The sequence below is a fragment of the Daucus carota genome, chromosome 7, assembly GCF_001625215.2.
Source record: "Daucus carota subsp. sativus chromosome 7, DH1 v3.0, whole genome shotgun sequence".
Taxonomy (NCBI): domain Eukaryota; kingdom Viridiplantae; phylum Streptophyta; class Magnoliopsida; order Apiales; family Apiaceae; genus Daucus; species Daucus carota.
In genome coordinates this window covers 8,379,045-8,401,010 of record NC_030387.2, presented here as the reverse complement: position 1 = coordinate 8,401,010, position 21,966 = coordinate 8,379,045, and the positions used below count along the sequence as shown (strand labels likewise).

At 42.2% G+C, this 21,966-nt stretch overlaps 1 pseudogene; it reads left to right on the top strand.

Annotated features, from left to right (window-relative positions):
• The first annotated feature begins 2,432 nt into the window (after nt 1–2,432).
• LOC135148074 (probable LRR receptor-like serine/threonine-protein kinase At1g67720) lies at nt 2,433–8,099 on the top strand (annotated as a pseudogene).
• Nucleotides 8,100–21,966: the final 13,867 nt, after the last annotated feature.

Sequence of the window (21,966 nt, the reverse complement as noted above, 5' to 3'; positions counted from 1 at the left end):
ATGATAATTAAGCTAGTACAATTCAAATCTCAATTTAGTAGATAATGACTTTAAGGAAATCAACTTTTGGATTAGAGATGAGCATAAGACTTTTAAAATTAGGACAACCTACTATCAACTTGATACATATCAAAAATAATCTCAAAACTATAATCCAATATCAGAAATCAAAGAGTATCAATTTGCTCTATGATAAAGTCATAGAATTATATAAAGTCAAAAACGACCAGTTTCAAAGAATACCAATTTACTCTATGAAGATCATTTATCTGGAAATGTATAAAACACGAAAAAACGTAGGATATTCCGAGACCTTTCCAGAATGGTAAGGCTCGTTAAAAACGAACAAGTAATGAATTCAAAAAACAAATATTTGTGGACTGCAAATGCAGAATCAGCTCCTGATTATGATAGTATTTTGATATTTAAGACATCGAAATCACAGAATATGATAATGGAATGTAAAGACAAAACGTAGATTATCGAAAAGAGGTTTCCAGAATGGTATCGTTCAATATTTGGACCAATATTCAATTTACTATGAATTTTAGAAGTGACAGCAAATCAACTTGCATCATATATTACACAAAATGCAGATTTTGGCATACTTATAGGCAGATTTTAGAAATACACGAAAAAGAAAATTGTAGATGATCAAAAGACCTTTACAACGAGTATAAGCTCAATAAATTCCGATGGACTAAACATATACCAATATCATCCACAAAAGTTAAACAAAAGTAAACATAAGCATGATCACTAAAAATATAATATAACATGGAAGATATTAATCATATCCAAGTAAACAATTTACTATGCCATATCAAACCAATCAATAATAACAAATATACAGAGAGAGACACAAACATATTAAGATTAAGCAAATATATATTACTCAAACTAGATAGAAAACAATTTACAATACCTACAACCAAAGTCATACCATGCATATGTAAATGTAGATGAATTCACAAACTTACATATATAATATCGTAAATCTTAACCAATTAAAGTTGTAGAAAATTGATGGACAAATATCTTAAATCTATTAATTCTGACAAACAACAAATTTAGTGTGATTTTTTTTTTTTTGAGAAATGCAAGATTAACATATAACTCAAATATAGACGTTTATTTAGTATAATATCATAAAATGTAAAGAATAGTGAAAGGAGGCGTACCTTAAAATCTTACATTCTTGTAAGTTCAAGATCCCTTGCTTCAAGAAAATTCTTTACCCAAATCAATGATAAAAACCTTTACCATCCGAAAGTATAACTCGCTCTTTGCACCAAAATAAGTGCTCGTCGATTATCCCATCTCAAATTTTCAAATCATGATCCTTTTGAATATGAGTACACGAATAGCGAATCTTACAACATAGAAACAAAACAGAATAGCGAATCGTGCTGATAACGTGTTATGTAATAATAATGTAAAGAGATTGTTGAGAGAGATAGACAAGAGAGAAAGGAGAAGATGTGATTGTATATATCATATGTGTTACACACATGTCCTTTATATAAGATTACAAAATCAGTTATAAGTAAACCAAAGGTCTAGTTAGTGAAAAGCCAAAGGTTTGGCTAGTGAAAAGCCAAAGGACATCCACATAAATATATTATTTATAACACCGATTAATTATTTTAATTATTTTTTGATTATTCGATTAATCGTTGACTTTTCGGATTTCCGATTTCTAGGATTAGTAATGAAATTCGATAAATCGACGAAATTCTTAAACGCCAGTGTAGACGGAGTTTGAAATTTGGTTTATTGCATTTAGGTATTTAAATGGTTCCAGATTTTCCTTCCACATTCAGAATGACCAATAAACGTGCTCACATGCACCAGTACCAAGGGCCCCACATCAACCGCGTAGTTCAACTGAAATAATAAGGAAATTAAACAGTCATAAAATTATAAACTGAATATATGACGGAGTCGCACGATATTTATAACAAAACTGTTATGCCTAAATCAAAAAATAGCTTAACGAAAAAAATTTGTGAGAGAAACATTAACATGATGCTTTTATTTTTCAAAGCAGCAAAAGTGAAATTTAAAGTAGAAAGTATATGAAAAGAAAACTCGAAACATAACAGATTTAATTTGAATGCGAGTTAGTGACATTACATAAGATATCCTGTCAAAGAAAAAAAAGACATCACATAAGATAAACTAGTCAAAATTAGTAAAGGTTAAAAGCTAAAGTTAATTAAAGTTGGATTCGTGCGTGTACATAGACACATGTTAAGCGAGTAAGCGCTAAATTTGATATACTTAGCTTATTTTGATTGATGAAGTTTTTGGATTATATGCAGGGGTTCATATTATTAACAAGTAGTAGCCCGTCAATTAAATATATGAAATTTGATCTTTAGCATTTGTCCACGAGCACCTCAGATAAAAACCAATTGAAGTTATGTTAGATACTTGGATGCTGAACTTGACTTCACTTGACTTATAATTCTTATCTTATATGCTAAGAATGTAGCCACAAACACTTGAATCCTCGGTTTCTAAAAAAACTAACATTCATGGGTTTGATATTCTGTCTTCTTGCCTTAGTTCCATATGTTATGTGCCAAGTTACAGGTACGCCTCCTCTTTGTATTCCTCGATCAATCTAAATTCATGCAATATAATAACAACCAAGCTAACATGCAGAGTTCATAAGCATAGACTGTGGAGGATCAAGCAATTATACTGACCTCAACACTGGCTTGCCATGGATTTCGGACTCCGGAATTATTAGCTCTGGACAATCAGCTGAGCTGGAGGATCCAGAGGCAAGTTTGCCACAGTATCGAAAACGCAGAGACTTCCTGTTGATGACAAAAAGTACTGCTACACTCTGAGGACTCAGGAGAGGAGAGGTACCTTGTTCGCGCAACGTTTCTATATGGAAACTCCAAGAGTACTTTCCCCAAGTTTCAGGTTTATTTGGATGCAACCAAGTGGTCAACTGTGAGTATTACCAATGCCTCTGAGGTACATGTGGAGGAAATGATCATTAGGGCTCAGTCGAATTCTGTTGATGTCTGCTTGTGTCAAGCAACCACGGGTTCTCCTTTTATTTCCACTCTTGAGCTGCGGCCTTTGAATCAGTCAATGTATGCTACGGAGTTTGAGGATGAATTTTACTTAAAGGTAGCAGCCAGAGTGAATTTTGGTGCTACGAGTAATGAAGCTATAAGGTATGCTCTCGGCTTCTCTTGTAATTTGAGAAGATGGAATTGTGAATGATTCCTGAATCAGATCACTATTATAAGACTAGTTCAAACAAAGAGTAAGATAAATATGCTGAATTTAGTTGTTTTCCGAATAGATTATTAGATTAGTCATGCAATTACATAAAGATGAATGTCGTCTCAGGTATCCTGATGATCCATATGATCGCATATGGAGTTCTGATCTTGAAAGAAGGCAAAATTTTCTTGTAGGGGTTGCCCCAGGTACTGAAAGAGTCAACACAACAAAGTACATAAACACAAACGCAAAAGAGCACCCGCCATTAAAAGTAATGCAACTGCAGTTGTTGGTACCAAAGGCAATCTTACTTATAGGCTGAACCTAGAAGACTTCCCTGCCAGTGCTCGAGGTTATGCATATTTTGCTGAAATTGAAGAATTTGAGACTTCAGAAAGTAGGAAATTTACAATAGCTCAACCTGAGATTCCTGACTACAACACTGCTGTTATCAATATTGCTGAGAATGCGCACAGAAGCTACACATTATATGAACCAAGCTTCAAAAATGTAACACTTGATTTTGTATTATCATTCTCATTTGTAAAGACCCCGGATTCGACCCATGGGCCACTCCTAAATGCTATTGAAATAAGCAAATATGTGCCGATTGCCAAGAAGACAGATGTGCGAGATGGTAAGAGTACTCATGTTGCAGCTCAAACCAGATTCTCTGCGCAAATATTGTTTGAATTTATTTACTTTACCTGTATCTAATAAGTTTTCATTTCCATATGCCAGTAAACACTCTCAATTCTCTTCGAGGCAAGTCTATGGACAGTTATATGAAGGATGAAGCTCGTGGTGACCCTTGTGTTCCTACACCCTGGGATTGGGTGAATTGCAGCACTAGTATACCACCGAGGATCACAAAAATGTGAGTTGCTTACTTTCTCATATTTTAGTAAGGGGCACCTCATATTTCAATCCAAAACTTTTTTTCATAAGAACAAAGTCTGCCCAAATATAAAACTTTAATAGAATAAGCATGAAAATACGAAAGATTATGATCAATGCTAGAAACTATTAAAAATTTGGTGCTTCTGCCAAAGAAAAAATGTGTTAGGTCCATTAGAATCCTAGGTCGCATTCAGCCTGGTCCTTTGACAACCTGAGCTTCATTGACACAACCATAAACTACCTTGACGGTCTATTCCCAAGTTTGTAACATATATTTCACTAATATGACTAACAAGACAATGCACATTCAGGTGATTTACTGATAACTTTGTACAGTGCACTGTCAGGAAGGAATGTGGAAGGTGAAATCCCACCTGATCTAAATAATATGGATGGATTGATCGAGTTGTAAGTTCAGTAGAACAGTGACAACTATATGGTTTTTCAAGTTATGTCATAAACCAAAACCACAATCTGATTGCTTCTTTTATATCAGGTGGCTGAACGGAAGCTCCTTCGAGGGTCCAATCCCTGACATGACTAACCTCATCAATTTACAAATTTTGTAGGTTTTGTTCCTCTTTGTAATTTCATACTACTGATTGGCACAGATAGATTTAAAATTTCATGACCACTTGTTACATTTGGTGAATATGCAGGCATCTAGAGAACAATAAACTCACAGGTCCAATACCATCTTGTTTGGGCAGTTTGCCAAGCTTAAAAGAACTGTATGGAAATATTAAACAAATCGCCTTTAGATCAATAAAATGTGACTGAATGATGCCTTTCCTATTTGAAGTCACTTAAAACACTTACTTTTTTGCAGGTATGTAGATAATAACTCTTTGACTGGGGATATCCCCTCCACATTGCTAAAAGGAAAACTAATTCTTAGGTGAGTATGCTTCTTGACAGAAATGTGTAACAATTTTTGAATATTTGTCTAGTGGGATATCCCAGATCTCATAATTTGATACAAAATATTCATTTTAGTGTATTTCTTTGATAATGTGCCTACTTGCACCAGAATCTGCAACATTATGCTGATTGTAACCCCGATAATTGGATAATAGAGACAAAATTATTTATCTGATTTAGTTGATAAAAAAATTGGTATAACATTTTGTCTTGCAGTTATGAAGGTAATCCTGGTCTAAGGGACAGCACTAAGCATAAAAGATATCGCAGAATGATTGTTGGAGTTTCAATTGGATTGCTAGCGATTCTTCTCCTTCTGTTTTTAGGAACTTTGTATTATTGTATCATCTTCAGAAAAAGAGGTGGTTCAAGAATAATGGAAAAGGTATGCACTTCCCTAGTGTTATCATTTTTTTGTTAATTCTCTATTTCTTCCTTTAATTAGTACTGCAAATAATTGTAATGATTAGTCCCAGTTTTTTGTCATTGGGTGGTGGTATGTGTACTAGTACTAACCAGTCCTCAGCATATTGAATAGAACGAGGCAGGAATCGGATTGATGAAGAAGTTTCATACCATATAACATTCGCTGATATAGAAGAATTTACTAAAAGCTTTTCTAAGCAAATAGGTAAAGGAAGTTTTGGACCTGTGTATTTTGGGAGAATGAAAGATGGAAAAGATTTGGCGGTTGAAGTGATGGCTGATTCATCCAATCATGGAAACCGACAATTTGTTACTGAGGTAATTATATATGCATTCTTTGTATAGACTTCTACATTCAGAGTAATTGCATCATTCAGAGTAAGCTACCCTGTTTCTCTCTGTTGTAAAGCAAAGCGGATATATATTCTAGAAATGTAACCAATAAACAGTTGCAAGTATTATCAGAAGTTTCAGTAAGTATTCTTGTAAACCTTTTGCAGGTTGCTCGCTTGTCTAGAATTCACCACAGAAACTTGGTTTCTTTAATTGGATATTGTAAAGAATCACATCAGAGTATGCTTGTTTACGAATACATGCACAATGGAACTTTGCGTGATCACATACATGGTACATGTCTTTTAGCCTATTTGACGATTGATTAGACAAAAAATATTAATTGACGACATATATTTACTTACAGATTCTTCCAATCAGAAGTCGTTAGACTGGCTCTCCCGTCTTCAAATTGCAGAAGATGCAGCTAAAGGTTGGCAGCTGACATTTTTTTTCACCTAGTGACAATTTTTAACCAATACTGAAGCTGAAATTGAACATTACCTGCAGGCCTCGAATATTTACACTCTGGATGCAACCCAAGTATTATTCACGGTGATGTAAAGACAAGCAATATTCTCCTCGATATCAATATGAGGGCAAAATTATCTCATTCTGGACTGTCAAGGCAAACTGAAGATGATCAAACCCACGTATCAAGTTTAGCTCAAGGGACTGTCGGATACCTTGATCCAGGGTAAGCCTTACCATGTGATTGTCTATACTAATCTCTTCCTTTACCCTCATCCTGACAGGGTTAATTTTTCACCCAGGTACTATGCAAACAAAAAATTAACTAAAAGAAGTGATGTATATAGCTTTGGTGTTGTTCTCTTAGAACTGGTTTCCGGAAGAAAGCCTGTATCAACTGAAGATTCAGGCACTGATTGGAACATTGTTCACTGGGTAAGCACACACATATCTATATTATTCCATCTTTCCCACGACATCAATTAAAACATTCATGAAACGACAATCTGCACACTGGAGAGAAAAATAACTTATTGGTGAACATTAGTCTTAGAGGCTTTAAGCCCAGGTTTAAGTTATTTCTGACTTTAAGCTGAAAAATGTCGGTATGTGTAATAAGTCAGAATTTGGCTTAAAGTCAGAAATAAGCCCAAGTTATCCATAAATCACTTTTATTTTTATTATTATATTTTTAATATCTCATAAGTCATTAATAAGTCAAAATTATCCAAACAGACATTTTAAGTTGTCAGCTTATAACATAAGTCACGTTAAGTCATAAATCACATTAAGTCATTAGTCATAAACTCATCCAAACAGACTCTAAAAGACACATGCTGCAGAGGAAATGCGGCCAGTCAAGTACAATTATTTCTCTTCTAAAGTTGTCTGATTTTCTTTTTCCATCGGAATTGTTTGCTGGTTCTGAGGATGCAATGTAGTCGAATCATTTGAATTTAATAAAATGTAGGCAAGGTCTATGATCTGCAAGAGGGATGTGAAAAGCATCGTAGATCCTTCTGTAGCAGAAAAGGCAAAAATTGAGTCAGTATGGAGGATCGCAGAAGTAGCAATCCAATGTGTCGAACAACGCTCATCTTCCAGACCAAGAATGCAGGACATCATTCTGGCTATACAGGATGCAATCAAAATTGAGAAAGGAAGTGATGAAACAGTCTCAGGGAATGCAAAATCGCAGTCGTCACGCAGGACTTTATTGACCAGTTTTCTCGACATCGAAAGCCCTGAGTTATCTGATTAATCGTTAGTTACTTCAGCTTGCTATCCTGATTTATCTGATCAAAATGCAATCACTTAACAACTTCTTGCAGGAACACAGTAGCATGTATACTCTTTTCTTTAGGAATGCAGCTCTTGCAACTGATATGCCTACGGCCTATACCAAGCATCAAGTGGAGCGTAATTCGTACTCCCTCTGTCCCACAATACATGTCTCCTTTGGAAGGAATTTTTGTCTCATAATACATGTATACTTTTAGTTTTCAATGCGAATATATGGGTTTTTTGTGGTGTGTCATGGACACATGCTAAGCGCTGAAATTTTTGTATTTAGATCATTTTGATTGGCTTCTACTTCTTAATAATGTTGAATCCCCTTGCAAATACACCAACCACACCAATCAAAATGATCGCAAAAAATTCCACGTTTAACATGTGCCCATAGGCACACATAGACAAACCCTTCTTAAACAATTAATGGAGGTTGAATAAGAGTCTACATTCATGCATTTACTAGAGATATAAGTGAGAAAATGTTAATATATGCTTTCTTAATATGCTTAATTTTTCCAAAAGAGATATGTATTGTGAGACCAGGGAGTAACTTTTTATCTCTTTTATTTGTCCACTCGTCCCGACTGCTTTTAAATTATGATCGTGGTAACAATTTGTGCTTGTTGGGCTGCATAATTTAAGTGCTTTTTTTGAGAAGCCAGCTTCCGCTTTTCTTACATCATTTGTGTATAAAGTAAGAAGTTCTTAAAAAACTTAACACTTTAAATCAGTTATAAGTGTTAACTTGTTTCTAACTTCTGCTTCACTTTTTTACTTTAAGAAAGAAGCACTTATTTTAAACTCATTCAAACGGCCACAAAATCCGATTCAGTGGATATCAGATTGAATATTATCGAATCCGATATTTTGAATTTGGATTTTAATCTTATTTGTACCGATTTAAAAATTCGACATATAAGCGGATGATGACATATATGGTATAGTTTCTTAGTTTTCATTTTAGTGGTTGGTATTTTTATATATGATCTTCGAGAATTATTATAAAATATTAATTTTTATATAATTTTTCTCATCATAGAAAGGCCCACTTAATTTAAAATCCCCTCATTCAAAAGTATATTTTTTCGAGTTGTAATTTAAAAGCACTCATCTTTTAATATTTAGGATATAAATTTGTTACTCCCTCCATCTAGCAAGTTGTTTACGTTTATTATTTGCACGTATTTTGAAATTTCTATAAAGTATAATTGCATAGCGTTTTCTTAATTTATTTATTTTAATAAAAATTTAAACATCAAATTTTTATTTAGAAATTTTTTTAAAATAATATTATGAAACTATATTTTATAAGAGTCTCAAAATACGTTCCTAAAATTAACTTAAAAAACATGCTGGGACTGAGACAGTATTTGTTTTAATAAAATATTGAGAATGACCTGTCGAACTCGAGTTTTCAACATATCATCCATTCCCATGAAATCCCCGGTTTTTACAAATATTTTTTTGTAAGAAAAAATATATTTGAAATTTTGTTATCGTCAATTATTGTACTCCTTTAAAAAGCCAGTACCGAATGCCAGTATATCCAAATTTGTTGTATAAATTAGTGTTTGTTTGGTATCATGTGGGAAGTAATTTCTTACAGAAACTTCAACTTCCCATCATTTTCAAATACCATGTAAGTACTATAAAATTGTTTGGTTGACATATTGGATAATATACTTCCGGCATATTGTTTGTTTTTGTATGTTTAACTTCCGATCTATTATATTTTAATAATCCTAATGTTTTTATTATAATTAAATGATAAATAATATTATTTGATAATAATAATAATCATAAATATTTATATGAATTTAAAAATTACTCCAATCTTTTTGGGGGAAAAATAGTCCATACTGATAACTACACAAAAATATATGTTGTGCCATAAAATCTCCCTGGGCCTATTTTACAGCCCATCGTATTATTTGGGCTTCACCTAGGCTTATTGGAATCATTTGGTTATGAATAATGGGCTTCACCATGGCTGGGTGGATCATTGAAGGTGTACAAGAAGGTGTATGGACTTACACTGGAAACATAGTGAAGGCTGCCATCAGAATGGGGTTGCACCTGAAGGCGCTTTAGGGGTTACCGCTGCTAGGGGTTACCGCTAAGTGCATCCTGGCTTGCAGTTACGGGGCTGTAGTTAGGGGATGCCGCTGGCAGGGCTTCCGCCGCCTGGGCAGAATGGCAGGCAGACTCCAAGCAGGACTCTTCTTCCTTGTTTCTAGGAGGGCGAATTGGAGACATATTGGGAGTGTATCAGCTATTATTTATCTACGAATTAAGGGATAAATACGTGCATTATGGAGATAATTATAATTGGGGAAGATAATTCACATATATTCGGATAATTATGCAAAATGAAGGCTTCAAGTGACCTACTTGGAGTGGGATACCTCTGGATAACTACTGAAAGAAGGCTGTTTTATCCTAAACTAGAGGGGATAAGAGCTTATCTCTTCAGAGTCCTAAATCAAGAACTACATGGGCTTGATCCCTATAAATATAGGGTATGTAGGCACCTTGCAAAGGGAGGAGAATCATATTCACGAGTTCTACACTCTAAAGAGAGGCACGTGTAACCTTTGTGATAGATATTTCCGGGCAATAGCAGGACGGAATTCCATAATTCCGGCCTCGTTGTTTGGTTCTTTGCAAGCTCAGCCCTTAAACACACTTGTTTCTCATTTGTTTTGTTAGTTTACGTCAACGGCAGCCCCTAAGAGCTAGCCGTGAATTTCGTAGTTGTAACAGATATCCCTATAATTGTGCTACACGGTTCTGGGGGTGTTGTATCAATTCCTCTCACAACACTTTTTGGCGCTAGAAGGAGGGGATTACTGATCTTAGAGAGGAGAGATGTCAGAAATTCCCGAAAACACTGAAAACCCCAAGACGCCGGAGGGCGCTACGCAGGATGAAAGTGATGTTCCAAGCGGAGAATTAACCCGCGAGGAGATGAAGGCAAAAATGAAAAGGATGAGTAGGAGGATTGCCTCCTTGAAAAGGAAGTCAGCAAGGTCGAAAAGGGCTAGCAAGGTGACTCCCACCAAGCTAGATTTCGGTGCAGAAGGCGGCAGGAAAGAAGGTGGCAACCCTGAGAAAGAAGCTAACCCCGAGATGGATGATAGAGAGCACTCACAGGCTGCTAGTGTGTTCGACCTCCTTGGGAGGAAACTGACCGAGCAAGACTTGCGGCACAGGCTTGGCAACAAGGCCCCTAACGGGGATGTACCTGAAGGCTCGCAACATAGGGCTCCTCCCAGTCAGCGACAGGAGAAGCCCGTGTCTGAAGCTCGGTCAAGGGATAAAAACCAAAGGCCGTCAAAGGTTATCTCCATTCATGACGATGAGGAAAGCTCAGGGTCGCACAATGATAATGAAGTGAGCAAAAAGAAAGATCAGCCCCTGGATGATGACTATGAGGTTGCGCTTGATGGTGGGGATGATAAATGCAAGATGGAAGAACTGCTGGAAGCCCTAAAGAAGGTGAAGGCCGATAAGAAGTCGAAAGCCGAGCTTACCGTAAAGTCACCCTTTACTAAGAAGGTTAGGGAGTCACCCCTACCTCGTATCTACAGGGGGGTGGGCGACCTGCGATTTAACGGAACCACGGATCCCGTGGAGTATCTTAGCCGGTTCGATACTGAGATGGAGGTCTACCAGATTCCGGACCTCACAAAATGCCGCTTGTTGGCTGCAACCCTCAGGGATGACGCTCATCACTGGTTCAAGAGGCTTCCCGCTGATTCCATCAGCTCTTGGAGAAAAATGTGCGAACAGTTTGTGGGACAATTCAAGGCTTCTGTCACTTACGCCCCGCCTGCAAACACTCTGGCCAATATTAAGCAAAAGGAACATGAGACATTGAGAGAATATTTCAAGCGCTTCAACGCAGAGGTACCCCGGGTTAGGCCAACTTCAAAGGAAACCCTGAAGAATTTCTTGATAGCGGGGGTAAGGCCTGGAACAGACTTTTGGAAGGAGTTGCAAGGGCGGGAGCCTGAAACCCTAGCTGACCTCTTTGCTAGAGCTGAACCCCACAAAGTGATCGAGGAATCCCTGGCTAAGTTGAAGAAGGAGTCAAAGTCTGAAAGCCGTAGCAGCTGGAAAAACAAGAGGGATAGGTCTTACAGCCCAGATAGGAGGAACACCTACAAGAGGAACCCCTACGTAAGGCCCACTGGTGAAAAACCCTCGAGCCGAGACGGCAAGACCTCACCCATTACCGTGAACACAACCAGCACGCAGGGTTTCGACAAGTCGAGGTTGACAATGAGAAAGGCAAGAGAAGCAAGGTACCACGAATACACGCCCCTAACGGCTTCTATAGATCACATTTTTGAGGTCGGAGACAAGGCGAGACTCTTCCGGAAGCCCTTTCGAAGTGGACCCCCTGGAAAGAAAGACCAGGGAAAATATTGTGCTTTCCACGATTTGAACGGACATGACACGGCGGAATGTATTCATCTTAAAGACCACATAGAGGATCTTATCAGAACAGGATACCTAACGGAGTTTGTAGCCCAAGAGGCTAAGAAATATAAGGAAAAGAAAGCTGAAAGGACAAATAACCAGGAAGCCAACCGTAACACCCGTGCTGGTAGTGTACGAATGATCATCGGAGGGCCCTTCGTGGGAGGCCAGGGACGCAGTGCTATGAAGAGATATGTACGGGAAGCCCGAGGGCCGCCCTTAACCAATGTGTGCCATCTGTCTGAAAGGCCTCCCAAAATGTTCAAAGGGGAGACTATGGACATTACCTTCACTGAGGGGGATGCGCGCGCGGTACACCATCCTCATAGCGATGCCCTGGTGGTAACAGCCGTGATCGGAAATGTCAATGTGCACAGGCTTCTCGTCGATAACGGAAGCTCTGTCAATATCTTGGCCTACAATGCGTATCAAAGAATGAAAATGGCGGATAAGGATATGATGGCTTGCTATAATGAGTTGTATGGTTTCACGGGGAATGCTGTCCAGATTGTTGGAAGGGTAAGACTCCCAATCACCCTTGGAGTGGAACCCCGAGCTGTCACTCAGGTTGCAGAGTTCATGGTAGTGAACGAAGACATCTCCTATAACGGGATCCTGGGCAGACCCATTTTAAGGGACATGCGAATTGTAACCTCAATATACCACCTATCCATGAAGTTCCCAACCCCCAATGGGGTAGGGTGTGTACGAGGATGTCAGGCTGACTCCCGGGAATGTTATAGCAAGGCTTTGAGGTCCGCAGTAAAAGCCTGTAAAGAAGCCCAACAAATGGATGAAGATATCCCGGAGAGCTGTTACAAGCAGGTGGATATTGAAGAGAAACCTGAAACCAAGGCTCAGGGAAGAGTTTTAATAAAGTTTGTGAAAGCAACCTGCAACATGGTGATCATCGTACAACATCCGGGGGAAGATCCTTATCTAGAAGCCTCGCATGCCGTGCATGAAGGGCTTGCACCCACGGATGAACTCCCAGCAAAGAAAATTGGTACAGCTGAAACCCTGGTTGAAGGGATTGTGGAAGATGTTACTGACAGTGACTTCGAAGGAGATGGTCAAAAACAGCCCCAGAATAAAAAGCAAGAAAATGAGTGCGAGGCACCTTGTGACTTCAATAGTGCTATGGTAACCTATCAACTCGGAAACCGAACACGGCTTCCCGTTCATGAAATCCTGGGTACGCAACCCCAAGAGGGTGGCAACAAAGAGGTTACCGTTGAGATCGACCTCGACCCAAGGATGCCGGAAACCCAGGTGAAGACTGGAGCAGCTGGGGATACCCTGTCCATCTTGGTGGATGAGTCCGACCCCACTAAAGAACTAAAAATTGGGGAACAGCTGGGACCGGACCTAAGGGAAACCCTGACCGCATTCTTAAAGAATAATCTGGACGTCTTCGCTTGGAACCATTCGGATATGATCGGGATTCACCCAGAAGTCATGTGCCACCACCTCAATATTGACCCGGACAGGAAGGGAGTCAGACAGAAGAGAAGACCAATTAGCGGGGAAAGGGCTACCGCTCTTCAAGAAGAGGTAGACCGACTATTGAAGGCAGGCCTAGTGAAAGAAGCTTTTTACCCTACATGGCTAGCAAACCCAGTGTTGGTGAAAAAACCTAACGGAAAATGGAGGACTTGCATAGACTTTACTGATCTGAACAAGGCTTGCCCTAAGGACAGCTTCCCGCTCCCTCGAATTGACCAATTGGTGGATTCCACTGCGGGGCATGCACTGTTAAGCTTCATGGACGCCTACTCGGGCTACAATCAGATCCCCATGTTCGAGCCAGATCAGGAACACACTTCCTTCATCACCGACAGGGGGCTTTATTGCTATATAGGCATGCCGTTTGGGTTACTAAATGCCGGGGCTACATATCAGAGGCTGGTCAATAAGATGTTTAAAGATCAGATTGGAAAGACTATGGAAGTGTATGTAGATGACATGTTAGTGAAATCAAAGGAAGCTTACGATCATGTTACGCACTTATCGGAGATGTTCGACGTGCTGAGGGACTACAGGATGAAGTTGAATCCCCAAAAATGCGTATTCGGGGTTGAATCCGGCAAGTTCTTGGGCTTCATTGTCAATCACAGGGGAATTGAAGCTAACCCTGCGAAGATCAAGGCCTTAATTGAAATGAGGTCGCCTAGGAACGTAAAGGAGGTGCAATGCCTTACAGGCCGGGTCGCCGCCCTAAACCGGTTCATCTCAAAATCCTCGGACAAATGTAGAGAATTTTTTGCAGCCATAAAAAAGGGGCAAAAATTTGAATGGACGACAGAGTGTGAGGCTGCTTTCCTGAAGCTGAAGGAGCAACTTGGAAGCCCGCCACTGTTGGCCAAGCCAACGGAGGGTGAAGCCTTGATCCTTTACCTAGGGGTTTCCGAGTTTTCAATTAGCGCTGTCCTGATCAAGGAGGAAGAGCAAGCCCAACAGCCAGTATACTATGTGAGCAAGAGATTACTTGATGCTGAAACCCGCTATTCAAACATGGAGAAGTTAGCCTATGCACTAATTTTGGCTTCCCGCAAATTAAGGCCTTACTTTCAGGCTCACAAGATTGAAGTACGAACATCCTTCCCTCTCAGACAGGTCTTGCACAAGCCGGAAGCCTCGGGAAGAATCATGAAATGGGCAGTCGAGTTGGGCCAATTTGACATAGAGTACAAGCCTAGAACCGCAATAAAGGGGCAAGCGCTAGCTGACTTCATCTTAGAGTTTCCACCTACTTTTGAGGTCGAAGGGACGGAATGCATACCTGAACCCCAGTCTTCAGTAGCCATACCTGAGAATTGTTCCCCTTGGTGGAACCTGTACGTCGACGGGGCTGTAAACGGAAATGGGGCCGGGGCTGGCATTGTCTTAGTCAGTCCGGAAGGCCATAAGCTGCAAAGCTCCATTCATTTCGACTTCAATGCCACTAACAACGACGCGGAGTATGAAGCCCTAATAGCTGGCCTGAAGCTGGCCTTGGAAATGAGAGTGGAAAACATGAATGTTTACAGTGATTCTATGCTGGTAGTCTGGCACATCCGAGGAGGCTTCCAGGCTAGGGGTCCCCGCACTGATCTCTATATGCGGTATGCCCAGGAACTAATTGGGAAATTCAGAGAAATCAAGCTAGAGCAAATACCAAGGTCTGAAAATGCAGATGCCGATGCCTTAGCCAAATTAGGCTCTCAGAGGGATGCACACATGCTCGGGGTGATCCCCCTCGAAATCCAGTATCAGCCTAGCATCCCCAAAATTGAAGTCATGGATGTTGAAGCTGATAAGACTAACCTCTGGACAACCCCAATCCACGAATACATAGCCAACGGAACCCTGCCTACAGATAAGGATGAGGCCAGGAAATTGAGGTACAAGGCTGCCCAGTATGTAATTTATGATGGAATCCTTTACAAAAGGGGATTCAACCGGCCCCTCCTCAGGTGCGTCGCTGGGATAAGATGTGAATACATTATGCGCGAGGTGCATGAAGGAATCTGTGGGAATCACTCGGGGGGTACCTCCCTCGCCCACAAAATCCTCCGTCAAGGCTACTACTGGCCTACCCTCCACAAGGATGCTCATGCCTTCGCCAGGGCCTGTGACAGTTGCCAAAGGTTCTCTAATACAAACAAGAGCCCCGCGGTACCCCTGAAGACCCTGACAAGCCCCTGGCCGTTTGCCGTTTGGGGGATAGATCTGATTGGTGAATTACCAAAAGGGAAAGGAGGGGTGAAATATGCAGTCGTGGCTGTAGATTACTTTACTAAATGGGCTGAAGCTGAACCCCTAGCTTCCATCACTGCAAGGAAGTTGGTAGACTTCGTTTGTCGCGCGATCGTTTGTCGATACGGGGTTCCCTACAAGCTCATATCAGACAATGGGAAACAGTTTGACAGCAATGAAATGATGAATTTCTGTGAAAACCTTGGCATAAAGAAAGGCTTCTCCGCGGTGTGTCACCCTCAGAGCAACGGTCAAACGGAAGCCGTAAACAAAATTATTAAGCACACCTTGAAAGCCAAACTAGAAGAGAAAAAGGGATGCTGGCCGGAGGAACTTCCCATGGTGTTGTGGTCTTACAACACCACTCCAAGGTCTACCACCGGCGAAACCCCGTTCACCCTAACATACGGGTGTGAAGCCATGGTTCCCGTAGAAGTTGGAGCAGGATCTTTTCGAAGGGATAACTACGACCCTGAGAATAATGAAGTCAACCACAGGCTCTACTTAGATCTGATTGAAGAAGTACGAGATACGGCTCAGTTGAAACTTGCTGCATATCAACAGAGGACCCGTAAATATTTTGATAAGAAAGTAAGGGCTAGACCCCTCAAAACGGGAGACCTAGTTCTCAGAAAAATGATGCCTAACATGAGGGTTCCCGCTCATGGGGCCTTCGGTGCAAAGTGGGAAGGCCCATATATCATCAAAACAGTGCTTTGGGAAGGTACCTATCACCTCACAGACATGGATGGAAGACTCATACCACGGGCATGGAATGCCCAACACTTAAAGAGGTATTACCAGTAGCTTCACCCGGGTAGTATTTCTGTAGGCTTCGGCTTAAGGGTCAGGAAATAAAGGCGATTTATTAGTTGTAATCGCTATGCTTTTAGGGAAATTATCAGGCTACTATTTGCTTTATTTGCTAGGATGCTCGGGGGGTAGTGTCGTTACACCCCCCAATATTATGCTATGTCAATTTTTACCATGTGATTCAATAAAATTTCGCAGCTTTCCGTTATGAAAATGTTGTGTATGCTTGCTTACCATGATTGTTAATTGAATACTTCATGTATGCTTTAAAAATTATTTAGGGCTTCAATTGCATCTAGTTCTCCACCATAATTAAAATTATGCTAAAGAACTCGGGGGGTAGTAGGCGTATCATTAACATTATTCATTCGGCTTGAAGTTATAGTAAATTTGGAAATCGAAAATGCTAAATACACTAAAACTCGTAAACACAACTTGATAACTTGGCTACACCGGTGGGAAGGAAAGCTTTCAAGGTTTCAAGCCTATCAAGGCTTTCAAGGCTAAAGCTTTTCAAGCTTTCAAGGTTTCAAGCCTATCAAGGCTTTCAAGGCTAAAGCTTTTCAAGCTTTCAAGGTTTCAAGCCTATCAAGGCTTTCAAGGCTAAAGCTTTTCAAGCTTTCAAGGTTTCAAGCCTATCAAGGCTTTCAAGGCTAAAGCTTTTCAAGCTTTCAAGGTTTCAAGCCTATCAAGGCTTTCAAGGCTAAAGCTTTTCAAGCTTTCAAGGTTTCAAGCCTATCAAGGCTTTCAAGGCTAAAGCTTTTCAAGCTTTCAAGGTTTCAAGCCTATCAAGGCTTTCAAGGCTAAAGCTTTTCAAGCTTTCAAGGTTTCAAGCCTATCAAGGCTTTCAAGGCTAAAGCTTTTCAAGCTTTCAAGGTTTCAAGCCTATCAAGGCTTTCAAGGCTAAAGCTTTTCAAGCTTTCAAGGTTTCAAGCCTATCAAGGCTTTCAAGGCTAAAGCTTTTCAAGCTTTCAAGGTTTCAAGCCTATCAAGGCTTTCAAGGCTAAAGCTTTTCAAGCTTTCAAGGTTTCAAGCCTATCAAGGCTTTCAAGGCAAAAGCTTTTCAAGCTTTCAAGGTTTCAAGCCTATCAAGGCTTTCAACGCTAAAGCTTTTCAGGCTTTCAAGTTTAAAGCCTATCCAGGCTCATAAGGCTCGCTTGGTGACGTTATTACAAGGCTAACTTGGTGGAATTACTTCAGAACTTATTTGGAGGAATTATTACAAGGCCTACGTTATAAGACTACCTCGAAACCTACACTTGGAGACTACTTTAAAGGCTTACACCTAGGGGTCATTTTGGAGCTTAAGCCCAAGGGTGTTCCTGGATTCTCACACATGTGAGATCGGATTCAACTATGCTTGAACGGAGTATTACAAGGAAAAATCAAGTGCTTTTGTGTACGCTATTGGTGAATCAATACATACATTAACATACATTCGCAAAGAAGGAAACAACCTTGAAGAACAAGGCCCCAAGGGTCGCAACCCCCAGAAGGTGGACAATGTGTACACTCTCAGTACAAGGGTATCCCCTACATTCATTCTTTCTACCTGCATGGGAAAGTTAGGCGACCAACACAATAATACTCAAGGAAATACAAGAAAGGCATATAAGGCAAGGAATGAAGATGTAAAAGCAATTACATACGAAATAAACTACAAGGGAAATTCCTCCCTACACCAACAGAGGGAGGCCCTTGTAGCATCAAAATATCTTGCGAGACTTTCGGAGGAGTCCGCACCCTCATCAAAATAACAATTCATGACGACAAGCGCCAAGCAAAAATATTCGTAATTAAAAAGGTTGATTAAAACAGGGGGAGAGGAGGTCAAAGAGCAGCAGGGGAGGAGGAGTCCTTCTCATCAACAGCGGGGGGATCCTGCGAGGCTACCGCAGGGGCAACGACCGGAACCCCTTCCGGGGGCGTCACCACAAGACCCGCAGAAACCAGCTCTGCGGGCTTTGGCTCGTCTTCAGCCGTTACCCCTTTGTCGCCGCCGTCGCCAGAAAGACCCTGAGAAGCAGCCAGGGCCTTATCTATGCCGGCCTCATCCTCGGCCTTCGCCTCCTCCAGGGCAACCGCAGCATCGGGTCCCAGCCTCGCCCAGTCATTCTCAGGAAAGAACCTGTAGGCCGACTTAACGCAGTCCTTGATGCCTGCTGCTACCCCAGCCTCGAAGATGGTAGCCTCCCGGTCTTTCCTGCCCGCTTTGGTAGCGGCGGCCGCATCCTGAAGACCCTTCACCTGCAACTCCAGCTCCTTGACCTGCCTACGGAGGCCATCAACCTCCTCCTCTAGCCCCCTCTTCACCAGGTCCTCCTTTTCCTTCAGCCGCCGAGCTTCGCCCTCCGCCTCTTTGAACTTGAGGTTGGCCTTCCGGAAGGCGTCCCTCTCTTTGACAGCAGAAGCCAGATCAGCCCTGACCTGCTTCAGGTCCGCCCTCATAGTCTCGTTCACCCGGGCGGTATCGGCGACGTGCTCCCCCATCTTTAGGTCGAGGAACAGGCTCTTGGCATTGGCCACCATTTTGTCTCGGGTGGCCTCAGCAATGGAGAGTCTATCCCACTCCCGGATGGTGGCCTCAGGGATCTGATCGGAGAGCATCCGGTGGAAGAGCTGAGTCTTCTGAGAAGAGGAGGGGGCCGGAGAGCTACGCGCCAAGGCCACCTTGGGCTTCTTGGAACGGCCTTCAGCTGAAGACCCTGCCTCCCCAGCTCTGGAGATTTCCCTCTTGCGGCTCCCAGAAGAAGCCTTCTTCTGGTCAAGGGAAGGAGCGGGAAGCTGGGAGAGTGGCTTGGCGGAAAGGGGAGTCTGTGAACCGGAGGCCTCTCCAAAGAGGTCCTCATACTTGGTGGAGCGCTTAACGAACCGGGGGATGTTGGCCGCCATATCTGTGGAAAGAAACAAGGAGAAACAATTAGATAATATTCAAACATATGCGGAAATATGGGGAGATACAAGCATAGCAGATAGCACAAAAATCATAAATCATGCAGGAAGGGAATTTATAAAGCAAATATCATGTAAGATGCAAGCTAAGAGGAAACCTGGGCTTCCCGTCGCCTCCACATCTGCACCCCCCTCGTCAACGGGGGATGCATTTACCACCGTAGTGGAAAAGCCGAGCCTCTCCAGATTTTCTGGAGTAAGCAGGCTGGAGCCATCACCTAGCCCGGTGGATAGCCCCAACACATGCTTGGCCCTCTCAAGGGACTCTCCCGCCAGAGGAGTCTGCACTGGCATGTCTACAACAAATACAAGCATAAGGAAACTAAACGGGAACCCTAAAGGACTAAACTGGACAATGGATTAAGGAAAAGCTGGCTTACTGGGGGAGAGATTGAAGTCCTTCCTGTAGACTGGGCAGTCATAGCAGTAAAGGAAGAGCTTCTGCCAGTCCGACATCGACTGGCGGTTGCCCTTGATGCCCTTCTTGTGGTGGGTGTTCCAGGCAGTGAGGTAGAAGAACCCTGGGGTCCTGCCAGTAAGTTTCAGCTGGAAGAACCAGCCCAACTCCAAAGCAGACATCCTCACCCCATGGTGGATGTCATAGAGGATGTAGAGGCAGACCGCCATGCGGTAGGAGTTGGGGGTGAGCTGCATGGGGGAGACCTCATAGAAGTCCAAGACCTCCAGGATGAAAGGATGGAGGGGGAGAGACAAACCCAGCCTGAAGAACTGGGCGGAAAGCACGGCTTTGGGGTAGCCAGTGCCTGGCTTGAGGGTGTCAAAGCGGTGACACCTCTCTCCTGGCTTCGGGATCCCCAAGGTGCAGCCAGGATTGCAGGACTCCAATAGGGACTGCAGCCGAACGGGAGTCATGATAGAGTCCATATGCTCGCAGGCCAGGACTACAGCTGGAGGCTCGATCACCTCCACGGAAGCCTCAGCCTCCCGTTCAGCCTCCTCGGGGCTCCCCTCGAGGGCTTCAGCAGCGGGGTCCAGCGGGAGGCCCGAGGTCCCATCCGCCTTACTGGACTCAGAGGTGGTCCAGTTGAGCTCCTTCACCACCAAATTGCGCCTGGAGCGGGTCCTGGAGCTAACCCCTAAGCTGGGCCGGGCAGGTTGAAGGTCCTGGCTAAAGGAGGATCCCGTGTCAACCGCAACAACGGGAGCCTTGCTGGTGGCAGACTGAGAAGAGTGTGAGGACATGGATCCTTGAGACATCTACAATAGGAAAGGACGGGTTAACGAAAGGACACAGCAAGATGAGGGGAGGTTGAGAGAAAGAAAAACAGAAAGGGAGAAGGAGGAAGGGTTTGCGGAAGGCTGGGCTGCCTGGGTGGAGCCCTACGAGTGTGAAGGGGGAGTGAAAAGGCTTCAGTTGGAGCCCAACAAGGTGTATGGAAGCTACATCCCTCATAGGAAGCAGCACAAGCCACGGAGGACGGTTCGTCTTCTCCGGGAAGCCTGACAAGGGACCCAGAGCGGGAAGCCTGATCTTAACCCTAACCCCAACCGCAACAGTCAACATCCAATAATTACCCTAGGCTACAATCTAAGCAAGTACAACGCAGCAAATCACACAATAAAGCATCCAAGGCAGATAAAGACACACAGAGGGGTTTCGATCGCAAAAGAGGGGTTTCTTCTGGAGGCTGATTGGGAACCTAGGGTTTATGGCCTAAAATCGTAATTGGGGCTACGAATCGACAAGGTGTCACAGCAACGCCGAGAGTGGCAGTCAGGTCACGGGATACACATACCATAATCAGGGCCAAATCAAAGCGTGTGGTGTGTGTGCATTCAGAAAACGAGTGTACATGTTTAACTATAACTGGCATGCAGGGCAAATTAGCAGTTCAATCGGGCATAATAACATCAAGCAAGGCAAATGTGGGTGTGTGCACGCATACCAAGGTGAGCAATTGAAAAGCAGAGAAGAGATAAATAGGCATGGATCACACAAGCATTTAGCCACAAACATGGATGAATGTAATGAAAAGGAAAGCCGGAGGTCAAGGAACATACCTTTGGTCGGAAGTAGAAGAAAAGCCGAAGAGAACGCCGGAAAAACGAAGTAGCTCTGCGCCTGGGATGCTTCGAGTGTGAGAAGTGGGAGAGTGAAGACGTGAGAGTTAAAAGTAAAAAGTGAAACAAGGCTTCGGAGGCATGAATTTATAGTAGTGGTAAGTGGGAGACACACGCGCCAGGTGGCACGATTGGATTGGAAAGGCGTGAAGATAGCCTTGATGATGCACGGCTTCCCGAGGAGAGGCTAGGCAGGTGAAGAGGGAGAGTTTAGCTGGAACTCTACAACTAGCCGCATTATTAGGAGTTCAGTTGGGTTTTAAATTAATTTGAATTCAAATTAAACCCCTAAATAATTGG